Source organism: Pinus tabuliformis, chromosome X, assembly GCF_031772625.1.
Source record: "Pinus tabuliformis cultivar Carrire ecotype Pingquan chromosome X, CPIR1, whole genome shotgun sequence".
In the NCBI taxonomy this organism is placed as follows: Eukaryota; Viridiplantae; Streptophyta; class Pinopsida; order Pinales; family Pinaceae; genus Pinus; species Pinus tabuliformis.
Genome location: NC_142308.1, coordinates 981,711,632 through 981,733,074, shown reverse-complemented (window position 1 = coordinate 981,733,074; position 21,443 = coordinate 981,711,632).

The window sequence follows — 21,443 nt, the reverse complement described above, 5'->3', positions numbered from 1 at the left end:
TCCACAGTTTTACCCTGCGTGCACGTCGCTACGTGCACCTATTAGTACCTCACTGTTATGAAACCAGCTCAAGAAAAGATAGAAAAGATAGATCAACACCTTAGAATTTAGCCTCTTTGAGGGGGCAACCTCCTTTACATTGCATAAATGAGCAATTCTTGGATGATTCAAATGACAAAACCTCCTTTCTATATATAGGAGTCTAAGGAGTCACAATATAACCCATCCGACCTAACAATAATAATATAAAGCCACAAAAATAACAATAGAGGGATTCTATGGGGCACAGTAATAACAATATGGGGGCAATAAGGACACAACAATATTAATAAGGGATACAACTACAATAGTAATGGGGTAATCACTAGTATTATAGGGACCCAACATGCCCCTCTCCTTCAAAAAAGTGTTGTCCTCAATGATTGAGTAGTTCTAGATGCTTCTGTGTAAAATTCTCATCCTCCCATGTGGAATCTTCAACATATAAGTTTTTCCACTTGATAAGATACTCCAAAATTGATCGATTTCGTAACTGTCGAGTTTTTGTTTCTGTGACTGCTTCTGGTTCCAATATAATTTTTCCTTCCTCGTCAAGTTTTGGCAATATTGTTTGAACTAGGAGCTTGTCGCCTATAACCTTCTTTAAACATGAAACATGGAAAACTGCGTGCAATCGAGAAGCTGCAGGAAGCCCCAATTTGTATGCCATAGTACCAATCTTTTGAAACACCTTGTACGGACCATAATACTTTGGTGATAATTTATTATCCTTCTTAGCTTGCTTGAGGGACATTTTCTTACATGGTTGTAGCCGTAGGAATACCCAATCACCTACATCAAAACTTCTATCGTTGCGATGTTGATCTACCTGTTGTTTCATTCTATTCTGTGCCAACACAAGGTTATCCTTTAAGAGTTGGAGGACTTGTTGTTGATGTTCGATGTGATGTTCCACTACTTGAACCTTAGAATTTTCTCTTAAATATGATGTGATGGATGGTGGCTGATATCCATAAAGTGCCATAAATGGGGTCATTTTTGTTGTTGTATGGAAGGAAGTGTTATACCACCATTCAGCTAGAGGCAACCATTTGACCCATTGTGTCTGTTTATCAGATACAGAGCAACGAAGATATCCTTCCAAACATTTGTTTACTATCTCAGTTTGCCCATCAGATTGAGGATGATAAGATGAGCTATGAGCTAATTGAGTACCAAGACAAGAAAATAATTCTGTCCAAAAATTTCCAGTGAAAATGGGATCTCTGTCACTTACAATAATCTTTGGGTTTCCATGTAGCTTTTGAATTGTTTCCATAAATGCAGTAGAAACTATACTGGCTTTAAATGGATGTGATAATACACAAAAGTGTGCATACTTGGTAAATTTGTCAACTACCACCATGATGACACTCTTTCCCTCAGACTTGGGTAAACCTGTGATAAAATCCATTGAAACCTCCTCCCAACATTGGCTTGGAATGGATAAAGGTTGTAATAGACCCGGTGTCTTAATTGTTTCAACTTTATTTTGTTGGCAAACCAAACATTCCACCACAAACTTTTGAATATCTGATTTAAGGCCCTCCCAAAAAATTCCTTCTTAACCCTGTGGTAAGTTTTTAAAAATCCTGAGTGCCCTCCTAAGGGATAAGTGTGCAATTCCATAAGAATCTTTTATTTTAGCTGGGAATTCTTACAGAGGTATAAGCGATCTTTGTACCATAACGAATCATTTTTCCAGCTAAATGTATCAGACGTATTGGAGTCTTGTTGTAACTTTCGAATAAGTGCCCACACTTCTTCATCATTCTTCCCTTCCTCCCTTGCTTCGTTTATCCAATCTGGTTGGATAATAGAAATGGAGCACAACAATGCTTCCACATCCTCATCCTTTCTTGAGAGTGCATCTGCCACCACATTTTGCTTCCCTTTTTTGTAGATGATTTCAAAGTCATAACCCAACATCTTTGTGACCCACTTTTGTTGCTCTTCAGAGGATAATCTTTGTTCTAAAAAGTATTTAAGGCTATCATGATCCGTTTTTACCTTGAAGTGTCTTCCCATTAGGTAGGGTCGCCATTTCTTAAGTGCATGGAGTATTGCCAAAATTTCCTTCTCATAAATAGCTTTGTGTAAAAACTTTCCCTTGATTGGACGACTTTCAAAAGCAATGGGTCTTTCATCTTGCATTAAAACAGCACCAATTCCATTTCCTGAAGCATCACATTCCACAATAAAGGTTTTTGTGAAGTCTGGTGTAGCTAAGACCGGTGCTTGGCACATTGCCTCTTTAAGATGCTCGAAGGCCTTTGTTGCTTCTAGAGTCCATGAAAATGCATCTTTCTTCAATAATGTTGTTAGAGGTGCTGCTATTCTCCCATAATTCTTAACAAACTTGCGATAATACCCTGTAAACCCGAGAAATCCTCGCAGATGCTTTATGGATGTGGGGATTTTCCATTCCTTAATGGCTTTAATTTTGCTAGGGTCTACCTTAACTCCTTCATGAGATACAATATGACCCAGATATTCCACCTCTTGTACTCCAAAGAAACATTTGGATCTTTTTGCATATAATTTTTTCTCCTCCAATAGTTGTAGCACCCTGTCAACATGTTCAACATGATCCTTCCAAGACTTGCTGTAGATTAGTATATCATCAAAAAATACTAACACAAATTTTCTAAGGAATGGTTTGAAAATGGAATTCATCAAACCTTGAAATGTTGAAGGTGCATTGGTAAGGCCAAAAGGCATGACCAAAAATTCAGAATGACCCTCATGAGTTCTAAATGTTGTTGTCGGAATGTATTCAGTATTCATTCTTATTTGATGATATCCTGAATGAAGATCCAACTTGGTGAAATAAATTGATCCATGCAACTCATCCAGTAATTAATCAATGACAGGAATGGGAAACTTATCTTTAATAGTGAGGTTGTTGAGCTCCCTATAATCCAGACACATGTGCCATGATCCATCCTTCTTGTGCACAAATACTACTGGAGCAGAGAAATAACTTTGACTTGGTTGAATTAAACCAGCCTCTAGCATTTCTACAACCATACGTTCAATTTCACTCTTTTGGGCATAGGGATATCTATACGGCCTGATGTTTGGAGGAACACTTCATGGAATCAGATGAATAGCATGATCATGATCACGAATAGGTGGGAGACCTTTGGGAGTCTCAAATACCTTGGAATGATTGTCCAATACTTTTTGGAGATCTAGAGAATTAGATGATTCCAATGTGGAAACATCTAGTGAACATAATTGTGCAATTACACCACTTTGTTCCTTTTTTAGAAGCTTTGTCATAACGTTAGAGCTGATTATCTTTCCCGGTTTCCCTGAAATACCCCTTAATTCAACTTCCTTTCCTTCCATAGAAACTTTCATGAAAAGTTATTGAAAATTAAAAGCTATTGTACCCAAGGATTGTAGCCATTGTACTCCTAGTACAACATCAGCACCTCCCATTGGAATAGAAATCATTGGGCTAGTCAATACATATTCTCCCATGGATAGCTTGATATTATGGCACTTTCTAGAGCAATTTATTGTTCCCCCATTTGCAACCATCACTTGACACTCTGGTGCTGGATATAAGAAGCAATTCCATTCTTTTGCTACCTTACAATGAATAAAATTGTGGGTACTGTTGGATACCTATAGTAATAGGTTTCATATTTCATGATTGACTATAGAAAATCCAAATATGCTCTGCTCTGGTATCCCAAAGATCCCATATTTCCTAGAAAGCAAGAGCTGGGCAAAGTGTTTCAAGTATTGAGGACCTTATTTCAATTTTGTGGATGATTCAACAGTCTAATCTGGATCATGCCAGGTGTTCAATTTTGAGTTTTAGAATAGAGAAAGAAGTCTGTCCAAACAGCCTAATCTTGGCAGACAAATAGTTTAGGTAGAGAAGCAAAGGTTCCCAACAGTTTAATCTGGGACCTTGGAAGAGATAAGGGTAGAAATAGATAGAGAAAAGAATAAGGAAAAAAGCCAAAGAAAAGAAAAGGAAAAAAGGGTTTGCAAGTTCAAGTGCACCCTCCAAGGAGAAACAAAAAATGCTAGGTAAGCAGCTGGGTAGGTAGTTGGGGTCGCAGAAAGTGAGTCCTATCATTGCAGAAATGGTGATGATGGGCAGCAAAGTAAAAGACTACAGCAGGAGCATGACTAACTTCCCTCTTCCCCTTTATTCCATTACTAACACTCCCTTTCTTTCAGCTGAGATTTATGGAGAGAGATCATGGTTTTATGGTGGTTCTAGTTCATTCAGAATCCACATTTCTTGTCTAAGATCTTTTCATTTTGATCTACTCTCAAAACCAAGTCAATTTCAGATAAACTCAGTAAAATCCCTTTCATTTGCCTCCTTCATTCATATTAACTCCTAATTCTACTATATAACCTCCCCTATCTTACCCCCACCCCTAATAATACTAACACTAAGGTGTATAAAACCCCAAATCTTATGTATAGTCCCTCCCCTAGGCATAATAGCCGTGTATTTTTCAAAAGGGACCAAAATGGCATCTGGCCACTTTGGTGAACCTATTCCACCCTATTCCCCCTTTGCTGCAAGTTAATTTACCCTCAAATCACCTCTGCATTGATAAAACCCCCTCTCCAAACCCCTTTTGCCTATAAAAACCTTTGCAAAGGTTAATACCCGCCTCTGGCACGTTCCCCAATCCTACCACATTATTGGTTAAGCGAAAACATTTGAAAAACCCATAAAAACCCACAAACTTTAATCTTTTCCGCCCGCAGTATGAAGCGCGCATCTTTCTCCTCCGCCAGCCGTCGGATCAAGCCCATCAGATCCGACGGTCCACATTAATATCGGAGCGCATCCTATGGCGGCACTTTAACCTCCGAGAAAGTGACGTTGCGCCTTGTCACGCCTCCTCCACGCATCAATCGATTAACCATCTCGGAGCCGAGTCTGACAGCTTCTGCGCCGTACCTAAACCGCCCCGAGAAACCGCGGCGGTTAAGGCCTTAACCGTGACCGCTGCGGTTTGACTGCCACCTACCCGTCGCTGACTCGCCGCCACGTCCTTATCTGCTCGTACTTGCCTTTGTTATTGGTCCACCTCACTGTTGACTGGGTTGCCACCTCACTGCCCCTTTGACCAGTCGCCCACTGCCACGTCGCCTGATGACGTCAGCAGAAAAAAGCGCCAAATTGGTAAAATAACCCATATTTACCAATTTTCCCGTGTTTTTTACCACTTTCACTGTTATTACTGTTGGACGCTCTGCATGACCGTTTGCACTCTAATTTTCGCCAACCAGTCTATTAGCCCGGGCGACCTCCTCAAGCAGCAACTGTGCACCTTTGCTTCAACCTCTGCTCATCGAATTACAGGTATTTAGACCGTTTCGCCCTCCATACGACCTTCATTAAGCTTGAAATTGCTCAGAGGGATAGTAGAACCATAAAAACGATATTTACACCGTTCATTTCCATTTGTTCATCCACCATTGTCATTGTGAGGGCCAAGAAGTACCTGCAGAGCTTTAGAAACCTGCAATTCACATAAAACCACTGTAATTCTGCGTTTTCCCGACAGAGTTCCTAATAGATATAATTCACCCGATTGGAGAGTTCAGTTAGACCACAGAGAAGTTCTGTCACTAGACTCCAGTAGTATTTCAATTGCTATTGAGAGAATTCCCCTTGGATATTCAAAACATCAACTGTTTCCACAGTGAACTGCCTCCAGACTGTGTTTTTACCATTCCACCTGTCCACCTGCAATTCTTGCAACTTGAAGAGCTATGGAGACCCCTATTGCACTCAATATTAAGCCCATCAATGCTCCTCACCAGGAATTAGCATGGAAAGCCCTGGGAGACATGGACTACCAAATGCTGGATTGGTTCCCCATGGGAACCAAGTACAATATTCAAATGTTGAATGAATTAAGAGCCCAGCACCTCAGTGGGGCAGATATCTTGGGGATTTGGGAGTCAAATTTGCCCATATACAACCTTCCCCAAGTCAATCCTATGCCAGAGCTCATTTATAGCTGCCAGGAATGCTATGACCCCAGCCAAAGAGCAGTCATGAGCCCCACAGGCCTAGTCCTGTTCCAGATCACCCCAGAGAGCATAAACCAGATGCTGCGCTTCAAAACAGCCAAGAAATTGACCCCTCTATCCATGCAGAATCTGATTAACAAAGGGATCAAGCTGTCCAGTGACCAGATTGTCAAAATCAACCAACTGTTTGTCACACCAGGCTCTGAAACAGTCAGAACCCCTCCTATTGGGTACCAATATCTAAATGAGTTGGGCAGAATGTTGGTGGATCTAATTGGCTATGTCCTAGGATTCAGGGGGTTGGAAGATGTAGATGACAGCATAATGGCAATGCTGTCTATATTTGCCCCTGGTAAGCCTCCAGCTGTGCAGTATGATTATGCAACTTACATAGCAGAGAAAATCCATGAGCAGTTCATGAATTTGAAAAGGGAGAGACTGTTCAGGTACACCTCCTATATATATCATTTATTCCTTTTCAACCAGCCAGCTACCTTCTCTGTTCCTTTGAGGCCACTCAATGCCCAAGGAAGCCCAAGATCAGTTGTTTTCTGGACCTCTGTTTTTCATTCTACCTCAGTATCACCCTATACATACTGTGAGTTTATTGATTTATTTGTTCATCCAGCCCTAACAGCGCTGCAAGGTACTCCTCCTCCTAGATTAACCGATGATATGAAGAGGATTCTACATTTGAACAAATCTTACAATATTGGCAACTGGTACTTCTACCAGAACCACACAGTCATTAGGATATATGGCTGTGAATTGAACCCATTTAGGTTGCCGAGGTATGTCCCCATGAGGCTTTTTGCCTTAGAATATTTCAGGCAGTTTGGGAACTCAGATTACCTTCACTTTCAGAGTAGAAACAAGAAGTCACAATTGAAGGTAAGAAACCAGCTAGGTTCCTTCCTATATAACAGGAAAGAGGAAGGGTGGAAAGAGGCAGACAGCATCCTGGAAGGCCTCAGATTGCAGACCAGTTTTGAATGGATTCCCTATGGCCCCAATCATTCTATCTCCCTCAGGAGAATTAGATACAAATTGGGCAACTATGCACATAAAAGACAACCTGAAATTGAACAGTATGCCAATGCACTAGATTGGGAAGAGGGTACACTAGTAGAACAAGTCACTAAGGAAGAATTACTTGAGAAAGAAGCTAGGAATGTGCAAAAAGAAGCTGACTTGGAAACTTGTGGACAGGTGCCCCTCTCCTACAGAAAGCAAATTGGAACAGCTGCTAAATCTTCAGCAGCACAGCAGCAAACTACTGAGAAGACATCCCAGGCAGCAAGCAAAGACAAAGGAAAACAGGTGGAACAGCCACCTATATTGACAGAAGAACAAGTTGACACCTTGCTACAGCAGCAAGAAGAAATGGAACAGCAAGAACTGGGGCAGCAACAAGAAGAAGCACAGTCCAGTGAACAGCAGCCCTCGCAGCAGGAAAAGGGGACAGATCTACCTAGTTACACTGAGCAGCAGCCCCAAACAGAGGTGCCTCCCAGGACAGACACCAATGTAGACACCTCAGTCCTCCAAACACCACAGAAGGAGGACTTGACCAGGAAAAGGGAGAGAGAGACCCCCCAGACCTCATCCTTCATCAGAGGAGAGAAGAGACAAAGACTGAATGACTCCCAAGAGGAGGACATAGCAGTAAGGCAAGCCATGGGCATGGGCCCACCCAGTGGAGAACTTTCGGCCAGCTCATCTCAGCGTGGACATGATATGACTATGGGAGGAGAGGTCAGCTCCTCCGGTCAACATAGAGAAGGGCAGTCAAGTATAAAGCAGCAATTCATTGACATCAAAAGGAGGAGTGATCCCATAAAAGTGCAGCTGTATAATCACTTGTTAAACCTAGCTCCTAGCAACCAGCAGAGACTCATGTCTGCTTTCGATGTGAGCGAAGGCAAAATGATAATGAGCCACTTCATGCCCACAACTTTGCATCCTCAGTCCACCTCGGACTATCTAAGAACCAACATGGAGGTTCTTGCCAAAGACATACACCCTATGGACAAGATTGAATTACATAAACAAACTGGTGAAATGGTGTATGCCTGCCTGGCAGATGAGACATTGGAGAACTACAAACTAAAGAGCAGCCTGGATAACACAGCTTCTCAGCTGGAATTAGAAAGAGCATCATCACAAGCCAAGGACAACAGGATCAAGTCCTTGGAAGAGGTAATTATAGATATAGGGCATGATCCTAAAGATGTCAAAGGCATCCAAGAACTCCTGAAGATAAGGGATGCAGACATGGCGGCCCTAAGAAAGAAAATCAAACTCCCGGCCACCATCCATCCACAAACAGATGAAGTTGCCTAGCAAAGGCAAGAAAAGGATACTACAGACCTGCTGGTATCCCTATACAAAGAGCTGGTTAGGACTCAAGACCAGCTAGGACAAACTGAAGCTGCAAAGGCAGCACTACAAGAAGCACTGAAGCAAAGAGAAGAGGGCCAACCCTCCCAGCCTCCTCCTGTGATAATAAATCTTGAGGAAGTCCCTCCAAAGACTACTCCTCCTCCTCAGCAAACAGAAGCTACAGCACCAACTACAGCGCCATCCACAGCAACAACAACTACAACATCGGAACAGGCTACTAGTTTAGACATGCAAAAGCTGCAAGCTGAGATCCAAGCCATGGAATCTCAAATGAAAGAGCTGGATGAACTTAAGAAAACCTTGGCTAAGGTAAATGAAAATTTTGACAAGAGCAAACAGAATGAGGCAGCCAAGGAGAGAGAGGTAAGAGCTCTTAAGAGGAGAATTGCTGAACTAGAGAAAGAGCTTGCACTAGAAAAAGTGACAGCTGAAATGAAAGCAGTGCTATGGAGCAACATTGGGCGGTCCATTGCCAACCAGTGGCAATATATTGAGACCATGGATGAGCAAATGGTGCTCATCACTAAAGCAAACAGAGAAATACAGAGAGCCAGGGCAAGCCTGGGACACATGCCAGAAGCTGCTACTAGGATGATCAATATTCTGAACTATAAGACTAGCTCTCAATTAGCTGTCATGGGAATCACCAACAGGACAGAAACAATTGCTGTAGCCAAAAGAGTCATAACATTGAGGAACTTAGTTGGAACACTGGAGAGGAGGACACAGGATATGCAGACTGAAATCAACAGATTTCTGGAAAAATTCGTGGCACTACAGAACAGAGGCCTCCCCAGCATTTTAAGCAGTGTAGGAAGACTGCTCACCCTAGACAATTACAATAAGAGAATTGATGCCCATGCAGTAGCAGAGATTGCAAAACCGCCCAGCACTTCAGCAGACGCAGGGCCAGCCACCGGGCAGACTATGTATGACAGGGTGGAGAACCTATTTTTCCTCATGAATGAAGTTGAGCATCTGTTTGATACACCACCTAACTTCTTCAAATTCACAGAAGCAGATGAAACTCTAGGGGCAATCTTAGCACACCAACTGCCCACACAGGATGTCTGGAGAAATTTGACACAGACAATTTTGTCAGGCCAGAATCAGTAGCGCTAATTCTCCAGGCAAATGAGCATACATGCGCAGGCACAATTTTGAAGAAAGATATCTACAGGGAAGAGGCAGAGGCTGAGCCAACTCAGCAGGACCATTGACTCACCACAAGCAACAGTCACAATCACAGGTGACAAGTCCAGGATACAGCGTACAAGCCTTAAAGACAGGTCTTCCAGCATTTATTCAGAATATCTCGACCGACTTAGCTGTTTCCAAAGGCTAAAATATCTTCTGACAGAGCATTAAAATGCCTGTACTCTGTAATCAATGCTGTATTAAATTTTGGTCATAATATCTTACGTGGTTGGTAAGAATGTAAAATCTGAGATAACTCAGAACTCAGATATTTTGTAAATCACCGCAAGTATATATTCACCCTTCACAGCAGTTAAAAAAGGGTTGTTGGAATTTTCTTTTGAGAACTCTCTCTTACTGTAATATTTTCAGAGAAGTAATACAAAGGAAGAATGGAATTTCCAAGGCTTGGTGTACTTTGATGTATTGTGGTGAAAGATGAATGTTACAGGATTCCAGGGTGTTGCATAAAACAATAAGTATTCTCAAATCTCTTTGTTATATGTTTTCGAGTCTTTTGTTCTCTTTTGTTGTTTAAATGTTTTACACTTGATAGCAAGGTGAAAGGATAGTTCCAGGACTTAACTCATGATTACCCTGGACTCAAACTGAGCTATTATACATGTTTTCCTCAGATACAGTGACAGAATTGTAATTCTTAATTGCTGCATTTCAAAACTGTGTCTTTTTACTGTGATAGGCATTCTCAGGGATTCAATTTTTGCCCCTGAGACCTCTGTCTTTTCCTCTCAAACCTGTCTGTTGGGAATATATAAACAATAAGTGAAAATTCTTAAATGCTTTCACTGTTTGTGTTACCTGTTTCCAGTCATTTAATCAAAAATCTGTTCTATTAAGCACTCAAATGGCCTTGTAAGTTCCATCTTTCATCTCAAAGTTTCAAACACATACAGCCACAGACTCCATTGCCCAATGGTACTTGACTCTCTGAAAATCACATCACAAGAGATCTGAAGGATATTCTTCAACCAAAACATAAACAAAACCTGTGCATAATAGCTAGCCTAAAACCCTATCATAAACAGTTACAAATCATAAAGAGAGAGCCCTCTCTGATCACAGTTTGGCTAGAAACAGTGATCCAAAGATTGGTTAGTGGTTACCCCGGCCGTATTCCCTTGGGAGTCATAGGGAACAACCTGGGTGTTAACATAAATGGCGACTCCACTGGGAACTTAACATTTTGCAATTACTAACTATCTTCCAAAGCTACCATCAAGCCTGAAACTAGCCAAGAGGCCTTAGGACTGTTTCTCTAATACAGGGACAGCTTTAGGGAAGAGTTAGCTAGGGAAACTTCATCTTAGCTTTGAGACCTATATAGTCATTCCAGAATGCTTGTTCAGTCCTTGTACATATAAAACTTCTGTATAAAGTTCTAAAAGAATACTTAGAAGCTGGCTCCCAAAAGAAACCCAAGGCACACTAGGGCAAACCCTGACCCTAATCAACCCATCATTGTCGATAACCCAAATATCATACCAAAGAACATAAGGAGACAGCAAAAGCAGGACAAGCCTGCTGATTCAAATATAAGTTCGGACCAACCTATCCTCATTCCAACTCCTTGTAAAGTCCTTTTCCGTTCCACACCTAATTCCCCTAGTTCATCATCAACACCTCAAAGCCCTCCTCTCCCATCTTCACCATCTGCACATACTCTTTCAACCAGTTTCCCGCTTGTTACCCCTGTTATACCTGTAATCCCTGTTGTCCCATTTGTTCCTATTAACCCTATAAACCCCATAAATATGGCTAACAGATATGCACCTCTGCAGATACCAGCCAATGCTCCAGCTCTACCCCAAGACTACCAAACTAGACTCTCATTTTTTGACTCCCATGGCCCTTTGACAGCCATCCAGCATGCTAAAAAGATGCAAGACCACTTTGAGACCTATGAAATAGATGATGACAGTGTCAGGATGAGAATCTTTGTTCAAAGCTTAACTGGGGATGTCAGAACTTGGTTTAGATCCTTAAATGCAAATTCCATTGCAACCCCTGAAGTTCTATACCAGGAATTTACCAACAGATGGGAGAAAAAGAGAGATCCGCACCATATACTTGGTGAATATAACACTATTAAAAGAGGTCCCCAAGAAACGGTTTTGGAGTATTGTGCTAGGTTTAACAACATATACAATGCTATCCCCCAGAACTTAAGGCCCCCTCCTGATTTGGCCCTTTATAACTTCCCTGATGGTTTTGATTCTGATATGGCCTATCAGTTGAGAGAAAGAGACCCTCCAACCCTTGCAGAAGCCCAAAGGGTTGCAGTCACTGTAGAGGCCAACCTAATTGCCAAAAGAAACAGGGCAAAGCTGGAAAAGAAGACTGGTTTCAAAGAAGAACCCTCGGGTTTTGATCAAAAGTTAGATGCAATTCTAAACAGCATGAAAAGACTAGGTGAGAGAGTGGAATCAGTAGAAAGGAAATCATCATGGGAGGCACCACAAAACAACCCTCCTAGAAACCCAAATTTTAGGAGAGTCCAGAACCCCAATATAGGAAAAACAAGTGCAGACCAAGATATCAGACCCCCTTTTCAAGAAAATTATGCAGAAACTTCCTCAGCTAATCAGCTCAATGAAGATCCTGAGATCAACTTAATAGGTCTGGATGGTAAAAGCCAGGTTTTCTTAACTCAGGAGGACCATGAGGAGGATGAAAGCAAAACATTCCAAACTCAATCAGGAGAATCCTTTGACTTTAAACAAGGATATGATACTGCTGTCTATGAAGTCCATAAGCAATACAAACTAAGGAGTAGGACTGTGAACGTGAATCAGCCCGAAAAGATAAAGGAGAAACAACAATCTAAAGAAACCTTAGTCACTGAACCTAATGACAAAACAAACTTGCCTACAAAGGAAGTAGTGGTTGAGGAGGTCACTGAACTACTGTCCCCACCACAACAGCCCATGGCAGCCTCGTCCTCTCACCCTAACCCAAACATTAACCCTCAAGACATCAATATAAGGGGCAGGTTCCAAAATCAGGATGAAATCCACCAAGAAGATCTAATGAACAGAGAAAGAACTGCTACCCGTGACTCCAAAATCCAAATTGATAAACCCTTTGACCTAGGAACAGAGATTGGCAAGTTAAAGGTAGCAATTCCCCTTTCAGAGCTAGCCAAGCATGACATATACAAACAACAGATCAAAAAATCCCTTCAGCTCACCAATAGCAAAGATGATGTAAATGTGTTAGATGACACTCCAGAATTACTGTTTGGCCCAGAGGTAGATGGAAAAGCAGTAGTCACAGGGGTTTTACCGTTTTATGTCAGCTTGCATATACATGACAAAATACTGCACAATGCAATGTTTGACTCAGGTGCCTCTCATAACTTGATGCCAAAAGCAGTCATGGAAAGATTAAACTTAGACATCACAAGACCATACAAAGACCTGTTTTCTTTTGATTCTAGTCAAGTCAAATGCTTGGGCCTAATTAAGGATTTATGTGTGTCCTTGGTTCAATTTCCCAACAAAACCATTTTAATGGATGTTGTTGTTGCTGATATCCCACCCAAATATGGGATGCTCTTATCAAGATCATGGGGAGCGAAACTCCAAGGCTCCCTGCAATTAGATATGTCATATGCAACCATTTCTGTCTTTGGGCAACCAAAAAGACTTTATAGGGAAACACTCATGAAATATATGGTCAGCAGTGAAGAAAAGCCTCAAAATTTTCCAATATATGCTGTCCATTCGGACATAGACTCCTTCATCCTCTTCAATGACAGCGCAAGCTTCTCAAACAATGACATTAAGACCGAAACACTCATACAAGAACAAAACATTGATCAAACAAGTAGCACCTGCCAAATTTCAATTAGCCCAACAATACCCATTAACCCTCCTCTAGTTGTCAAAGATTGTCAAACAAATGATGAAATTATCCTAGGAGACAAATGGGAAAAGAAACCTCAACTCATGCTCACATTGCCATCCCATGAAAAGAATGTTAAATCTCCTATTCAGCAAGATAGTCTGTGGGTCCTAGAGTTTGATGGCTCAGTTAACAAGTTAGGGGCAGGAGCTGGAGTATGGATACATAACAAAGAGAAAGGCTATGCAGAAGGCCGGGCTTATAGATTGAACTTTAAATGCACTAACAACATGGCAGAATATGAAGCTCTGCTACTAGGCCTCAAGATTGCAAAATCATTACAAGCACATAGCCTCTCAATCATGGGGGACTCTGATCTAGTAATTCAACAAGTAAAAGGGAATTTTGTCACCAATGACAAAAGATTGAGGTCCTATAGGTCTGCTGTAATTGAAATACTAGAGACTTTCTCCGAGTTTGTTATCACAAAGATTCCAAGGGGCCACAATCTCCATGCACACAGCTTGGCAACATTTGCCAGCACCTTCAAATTCCCACTACAACCCAACAATTGTTTCACGGCAGAGGTCAAATATAGGCCTTCTATTCCAAACAATGTCAAAGAGTGGCAAGTATTTGAGAATGACATGCAAATAAACAACTTTTTAACCTTGCAACAAGAGTTTACAGGATTAAATATTGACCTTGAGACAGCAAGTCAATCTCAAATAGTTGATGGAGCAAGTCAATCACAATTACAGTTTCAACAGTCTGCCCACCCAATGTCACCTAGAACAGCCAAACAATTACTCAGTCCAACCATTTTCAACAAAGAAAACATTCAGCAAATTCACCAAATTGACTGTGAAGAGCTGAGCAACGCTGAAGATGAAATCATACAACTCAAAGACAATCTTCTTCCAGCAGGCCTTACCCCACTAGAGGATATTTTTGACTCAAATGATGTCCCCAGGAAACCAAAGATGCAGCCATTAGATGCAACAATTGAAGAATGTAACATTGGTACCACTGACAAGCCTAAAATAATAAAGCTATCTGCTGCTTTGCCCCCTGATCAAAAACCCAAATATATTGATCTCTTTAAAGAGTTCCAAGATGTCTTTGCTTGGGGTTATGAGGACTTGAAGTCTTATGATACCTCTGTTATCCAGCACACCATTCCCCTCAAGCCTAATCAAAAACCATTCAAACAGAAATTGAGAAGAATCAATCCTGTGCTCCTTCCTTCCATTGAAAAGGAATTACAAAAAATGTTCAAAGCTGGTATCATAGCACCAATCAGGTTTTCTGAGTGGATTTCAAATTTGGTCCCTACAAGAAAGAAAACTGGTGAGATTAGACTTTGTGTAGACTTAAGGAATCTGAATCAAGTATCACTCAAAGATAACTACCCCTTACCCAAAATGGATCACATCCTTCAGAGGGTAGTAGGGGCTTCAAGGATATCACTGCTTGATGGATTCTCAGGCTTCAATCAAATTTTAGTGCACCCTGATGATCAAGACAAAACTGCATTTACTACCCCATGGGGAACTTTCAAGTATGTGAAGATGCCCTTTGGATTGAAAAATGCAGGGGCAACGTTTCAAAGAGCAATGGACATTGCTTTTGCAAAGGAAATTCATGATTTCTTGGTCATTTACTTAGATGATCTTACACCCTTTTCAAAATCTGACCAAGAACACTTGAAACATTTGAGACAAATCTTCATAACATGCAGGAAATATGGTATTTCCTTAAACCCCAAGAAGTCATTATTTGGCTTGGAAGAAGGGAAACTTCTAGGGCACATCATTTCGAAAGATGGCATAAGAATTGATCCAGATAGGATACAAGCTATCCTACAAATGCCTCACCCAAGGAATGTCAAGGAGCTGCAAGGATTCTTAGGAAAAATCAACTTTTTGAGAAGGTTTATCCCAAATTTAGCAGAGTTAATCAGATTACTAAACAACATGCTAAAGAAGGATTCAAAGGTCAAGTGGACCGTTGAAGCAAAGCAAGCCTTTGAAAGTATAAAATTGGCCTTGACTCAAACCCCAGTGTTAACTAACCCTCAGTTTGACAGAGACTTCATCATTTTCTCCTTTGCTTCCCAACATACTATTGCTGCTGTTTTATTACAGAAAGATGACCAAGGGAATGAAAAGCCCATTGCTTTTTTCAGCAGAGCTCTTAGAGATGCCCCCCTAAAGTACCAAATAATGGAAAAACAAGCCTATGCCTTAATCAAAGCTATCAAAGACTTTAGGATTTACATCCTTTACTCCCATGTTGTGGCTTATGTACCAAGTCCTATTGTCAAAGACATTCTCACACAAGAAAACTTAGAGGGTAGAAGAGGAAAATGGATTGCAAACATACTTGAATTTGACATTGAAATAAAGCCTACAAAGCTGATAAAAGGGCAAGGTTTGGCCAAGTTAATGACAGAAGCAAATTTCCAAGCCTTAGATATCAACCAACTGGACAGTGAAACAGAGCTGGCGACTCCAAAGATCAATGTAGCCTTTGAACAATCTCCTTGGTACTCTGATATCTGTTATGTGTTACAAAACCTGTGTGCTCCCCCAGGACTGTCCAGAACTAAGTCTAGGTTCCTAAAAATGAAAACATCTAAATTTTGTGTGATAGATGAGAATCTACTCTGGAAAAACCATGAAGGTATTTTGCTGCACTGTCTTCTTGAGAGTGAAACTGACAATATCATGCAAGAATTCCATGCTGGAGACTGTGGTGGACATTTGTACTGGAAGTCCACTGTAGACAAGATATTAAGGGCTGGTTATTACTGGCCCACTATGTTCTCTGATGTGAAGAAATTCACAACATCATGCCACAAGTGCCAACTGTTTGAAGGCAAAAGACAGTTGCTGCCACTTCCTTTGAGGCCCATTGCAACAGAGAGACCTTTTCAACAATGGGGCTTGGATTTCATTGGAGAAATTCATCCCTCATCTTCAGGACAACACAGATGGATCTTGACAGCAACAGACTACTTCACCAAGTGGATTGAAGCTGTCCCATGCAGACAAGCAAATGATTCAGTAATCATTCAATTTTTGGAAAACAATATACTGGCTAGATTTGGCTGCCCAGACAAGATAATAACAGACAATGCTGCTGCCTTCAGATCCAAGAAGATGGTGAACTTTTGCCATAAATTTCACATTACTTTGGGCCATTCTACAGCTTACTATCCTCAAGGAAATGGCCTTGCTGAATCATCAAACAAAAGCCTGATAAACATCATAAAGAAAGTTCTGGAAGAGAACAAAAAGAACTGGCATAAGAAACTAGTAAATGCTTTATGGGCAGACAGATTAACCACTAAAAGATCAATTGGGACCAGCCCATATGAGTTAGTCTATGGATTAGAGGCCAGATTTCCTTCATCACTAGGAGTGCCGGTTATGAAACTTCTACAAGAAAGCCAAGCAGAGCCAAATGACATGCAAAGAAGGATTAACCAGATAATTTGTTTACAGCAGACCAGAGAACAAGTTTTCAGCAGAGTGCAGATACTACAAGAGAAACTGAAAAAGGCCTTTGATAGAAGAACTAAAGCAGAAGATTTCAATGTAGGGGACAAAGTTTTAAAGTGGGATGCAAGAAGAGAAGAGAAAGGAAAACATGGGAAGTTTGATTCTTTATGGAAAGGACCATTTTCTGTCCAAGCAGTACAAGGTAATAACACCTACTTCCTAAAAAGTTTGACTGTAACTGAACTGGATGAAGGTCCTGTCAATGGCAGGATGCTGAAGCACTATTTTGACTGTTCACTATGATAGAAATTCAGAGGTTCATTGTATATATGCAGCCTTACATATTATCTTCTATTTTAGAATGTAAAAAGAGGTTTTCCCAAATGTTGCACCTAGCAGCAACAGGCAGATAGAATCAGAGGTTCTCCAAGAAAAGGCACACAATTTTGACAGATTATATGCAGCAAATTTCAAAGATTAAGATAGGCAGTCAAGGAACAAGGCAATCTGACCTGCTGTTCTTGGTCTTTCAAAAGAAAAACCATCCCCATGTGGAGCCACTGTTGGATACCTATAGTAATAGGTTTCATATTTCATGATTGACTATAGAAAATCCAAATATGCTCTGCTCTGGTATCCCAAAGATCCCATATTTCCTAGAAAGCAAGAGCTGGGCAAAGTGTTTCAAGTATTGAGGACCTTATTTCAATTTTGTGGATGATTCAACAGTCTAATCTGGATCATGCCAGGTGTTCAATTTTGAGTTTTAGAATAGAGAAAGAAGTCTGTCCAAACAGCCTAATCTTGGCAGACAAATAGTTTAGGTAGAGAAGCAAAGGTTCCCAACAGTTTAATCTGGGACCTTGGAAGAGATAAGGGTAGAAATAGATAGAGAAAAGAATAAGGAAAAAAGCCAAAGAAAAGAAAAGGCAAAAAGGGTTTGCAAGTTCAAGTGCACCCTCCAAGGAGAAACAAAAAATGCTAGGTAAGCAGCTGGGTAGGTAGTTGGGGTCGCAGAAAGTGAGTCCTATCATTGCAGAAATGGTGATGATGGGCAGCAAAGTAAAAGACTACAGCAGGAGCATGACTAACTTCCCTCTTCCCCTTATTCCATTACTAACACTCCCTTTCTTTCAGCTGAGATTTATGGAGAGAGATCATGGTTTTATGGTGGTTCTAGTTCATTCAGAATCCACATTTCTTGTCTAAGATCTTTTCATTTTGATCTACTCTCAAAACCAAGTCAATTTCAGATAAACTCAGTAAAATCCCTTTCATTTGCCTCCTTCATTCATATTAACTCCTAATTCTACTATATAACCTCCCCTATCTTACCCCCACCCCTAATAATACTAACACTAAGGTGTATAAAACCCCAAATCTTATGTATAGTCCCTCCCCTAGGCATAATAGCCGTGTATTTTTCAAAAGGGACCAAAATGGCATCTGGCCACTTTGGTGAACCTATTCCACCCTATTCCCCCTTTGCTGCAAGTTAATTTACCCTCAAATCACCTCTGCATTGATAAAACCCCCTCTCCAAACCCCTTTTGCCTATAAAAACCTTTGCAAAGGTTAATACCCGCCTCTGGCACGTTCCCCAATCCTACCACATTATTGGTTAAGCGAAAACATTTGAAAAACCCATAAAAACCCACAAACTTTAATCTTTTCCGCCCGCAGTATGAAGCGCGCATCTTTCTCCTCCGCCAGCCGTCGGATCAAGCCCATCAGATCCGACGGTCCACATTAATATCGGAGCGCATCCTATGGCGGCACTTTAACCTCCGAGAAAGTGACGTTGCGCCTTGTCACGCCTCCTCCACGCGTCAATCGATTAACCATCTCGGAGCCGAGTCTGACAGCTTCTGCGCCGTACCTAAACCGCCCCGAGAAACCGCGGCGGTTAAGGCCTTAACCGTGACCGCTGCGGTTTGACTGCCACCTACCCGTCGCTGACTCGCCGCCATGTCCTTATCTGCTCGTACTTGCCTTTGTTATTGGTCCACCTCACTGCTGACTGGGTTGCCACCTCACCGCCCCTTTGACCAGTCGCCCACTGCCACGTCGCCTGATGACGTCAGCAGAAAAAAGCGCCAAATTGGTAAAATAACCCATATTTACCAATTTTCCCGTGTTTTTTACCACTTTCACTGTTATTACTGTTGGACGCTCTGCATGACCGTTTGCACTCTAATTTTCGCCAACCAGTCTATTAGCCCGGGCGACCTCCTCAAGCAGCAACTGTGCACCTTTGCTTCAACCTCTGCTCATCGAATTACAGGTATTTAGACCGTTTCGCCCTCCATACGACCTTCATTAAGCTTGAAATTGCTCAGAGGGATAGTAGAACCATAAAAACGATATTTACACCGTTCATTTCCATTTGTTCATCCACCATTGTCATTGTGAGGGCCAAGAAGTACCTGCAGAGCTTTAGAAACCTGCAATTCACATAAAACCATTGTAATTCTGCGTTTTCCCGGCAGAGTTCCTAATAGATATAATTCACCCGATTGGAGAGTTCAGTTAGACCACAGAGAAGTTCTGTCACTAGACTCCAGTAGTATTTCAATTGCTATTGAGAGAATTCCCCTTGGATATTCAAAACATCAACTGTTTCCACAGTGAACTGCCTCCAGACTGTGTTTTTACCATTCCACCTGTCCACCTGCAATTCTTGCAACTTGAAGAGCTATGGAGACCCCTATTGCACTCAATATTAAGCCCATCAATGCTCCTCACCAGGAATTAGCATGGAAAGCCCTGGGAGACATGGACTACCAAATGCTGGATTGGTTCCCCATGGGAACCAAGTACAATATTCAAATGTTGAATGAATTAAGAGCCCAGCACCTCAGTGGGGCAGATATCTTGGGGATTTGGGAGTCAAATTTGCCCATATACAACCTTCCCCAAGTCAATCCTATGCCAGAGCTCATTTATAGCTGCCAGGAATGCTATGACCCCAGCCAAAGAGCAGTCATGAGCCCCACAGGCCTAGTCCTGTTCCAGATCACCCCAGAGAGCATAAACCAGATGCTGCGCTTCAAAACAGCCAAGAAATTGACCCCTCTATCCATGCAGAATCTGATTAACGGAGGGATCAAGCTGTCCAGTGACCAGATTGTCAAAATCAACCAACTGTTTGTCACACCAGGCTCTGAAACAGTCAGAACCCCTCCTATTGGGTACCAATATCTAAATGAGTTGGGCAGAATGTTGGTGGATCTAATTGGCTATGTCCTAGGATTCAGGGGGTTGGAAGATGTAGATGACAGCATAATGGCAATGCTGTCTATATTTGCCCCTGGTAAGCCTCCAGCTGTGCAGTATGATTATGCAACTTACATAGCAGAGAAAATCCATGAGCAGTTCATGAATTTGAAAAGGGAGAGACTGTTCAGGTACACCTCCTATATATATCATTTATTCCTTTTCAACCAGCCAGCTACCTTCTCTGTTCCTTTGAGGCCACTCAATGCCCAAGGAAGCCCAAGATCAGTTGTTTTCTGGACCTCTGTTTTTCATTCTACCTCAGTATCACCCTATACATACTGTGAGTTTATTGATTTATTTGTTCATCCAGCCCTAACAGCGCTGCAAGGTACTCCTCCTCCTAGATTAACCGATGATATGAAGAGGATTCTACATTTGAACAAATCTTACAATATTGGCAACTGGTACTTCTACCAGAACCACACAGTCATTAGGATATATGGCTGTGAATTGAACCCATTTAGGTTGCCGAGGTATGTCCCCATGAGGCTTTTTGCCTTAGAATATTTCAGGCAGTTTGGGAACTCAGATTACCTTCACTTTCAGAGTAGAAACAAGAAGTCACAATTGAAGGTAAGAAACCAGCTAGGTTCCTTCCTATATAACAGGAAAGAGGAAGGGTGGAAAGAGGCAGACAGCATCCTGGAAGGCCTCAGATTGCAGACCAGTTTTGAATGGATTCCCTATGACCCCAATCATTCTATCTCCCTCAGGAGAATTAGATACAAATTGGGCAACTATGCACATAAAAGACAACCTGAAATTGAACAGTATGCCAATGCACTAGATTGGGAAGAGGGTACACTAGTAGAACAAGTCACTAAGGAAGAATTACTTGAGAAAGAAGCTAGGAATGTGCAAAAAGAAGCTGACTTGGAAACTTGTGGACAGGTGCCCCTCTCCTACAGAAAGCAAATTGGAACAGCTGCTAAATCTTCAGCAGCACAGCAGCAAACTACTGAGAAGACATCCCAGGCAGCAAGCAAAGACAAAGGAAAACAGGTGGAACAGCCACCTATATTGACAGAAGAACAAGTTGACACCTTGCTACAGCAGCAAGAAGAAATGGAACAGCAAGAACTGGGGCAGCAACAAGAAGAAGCACAGTCCAGTGAACAGCAGCCCTCG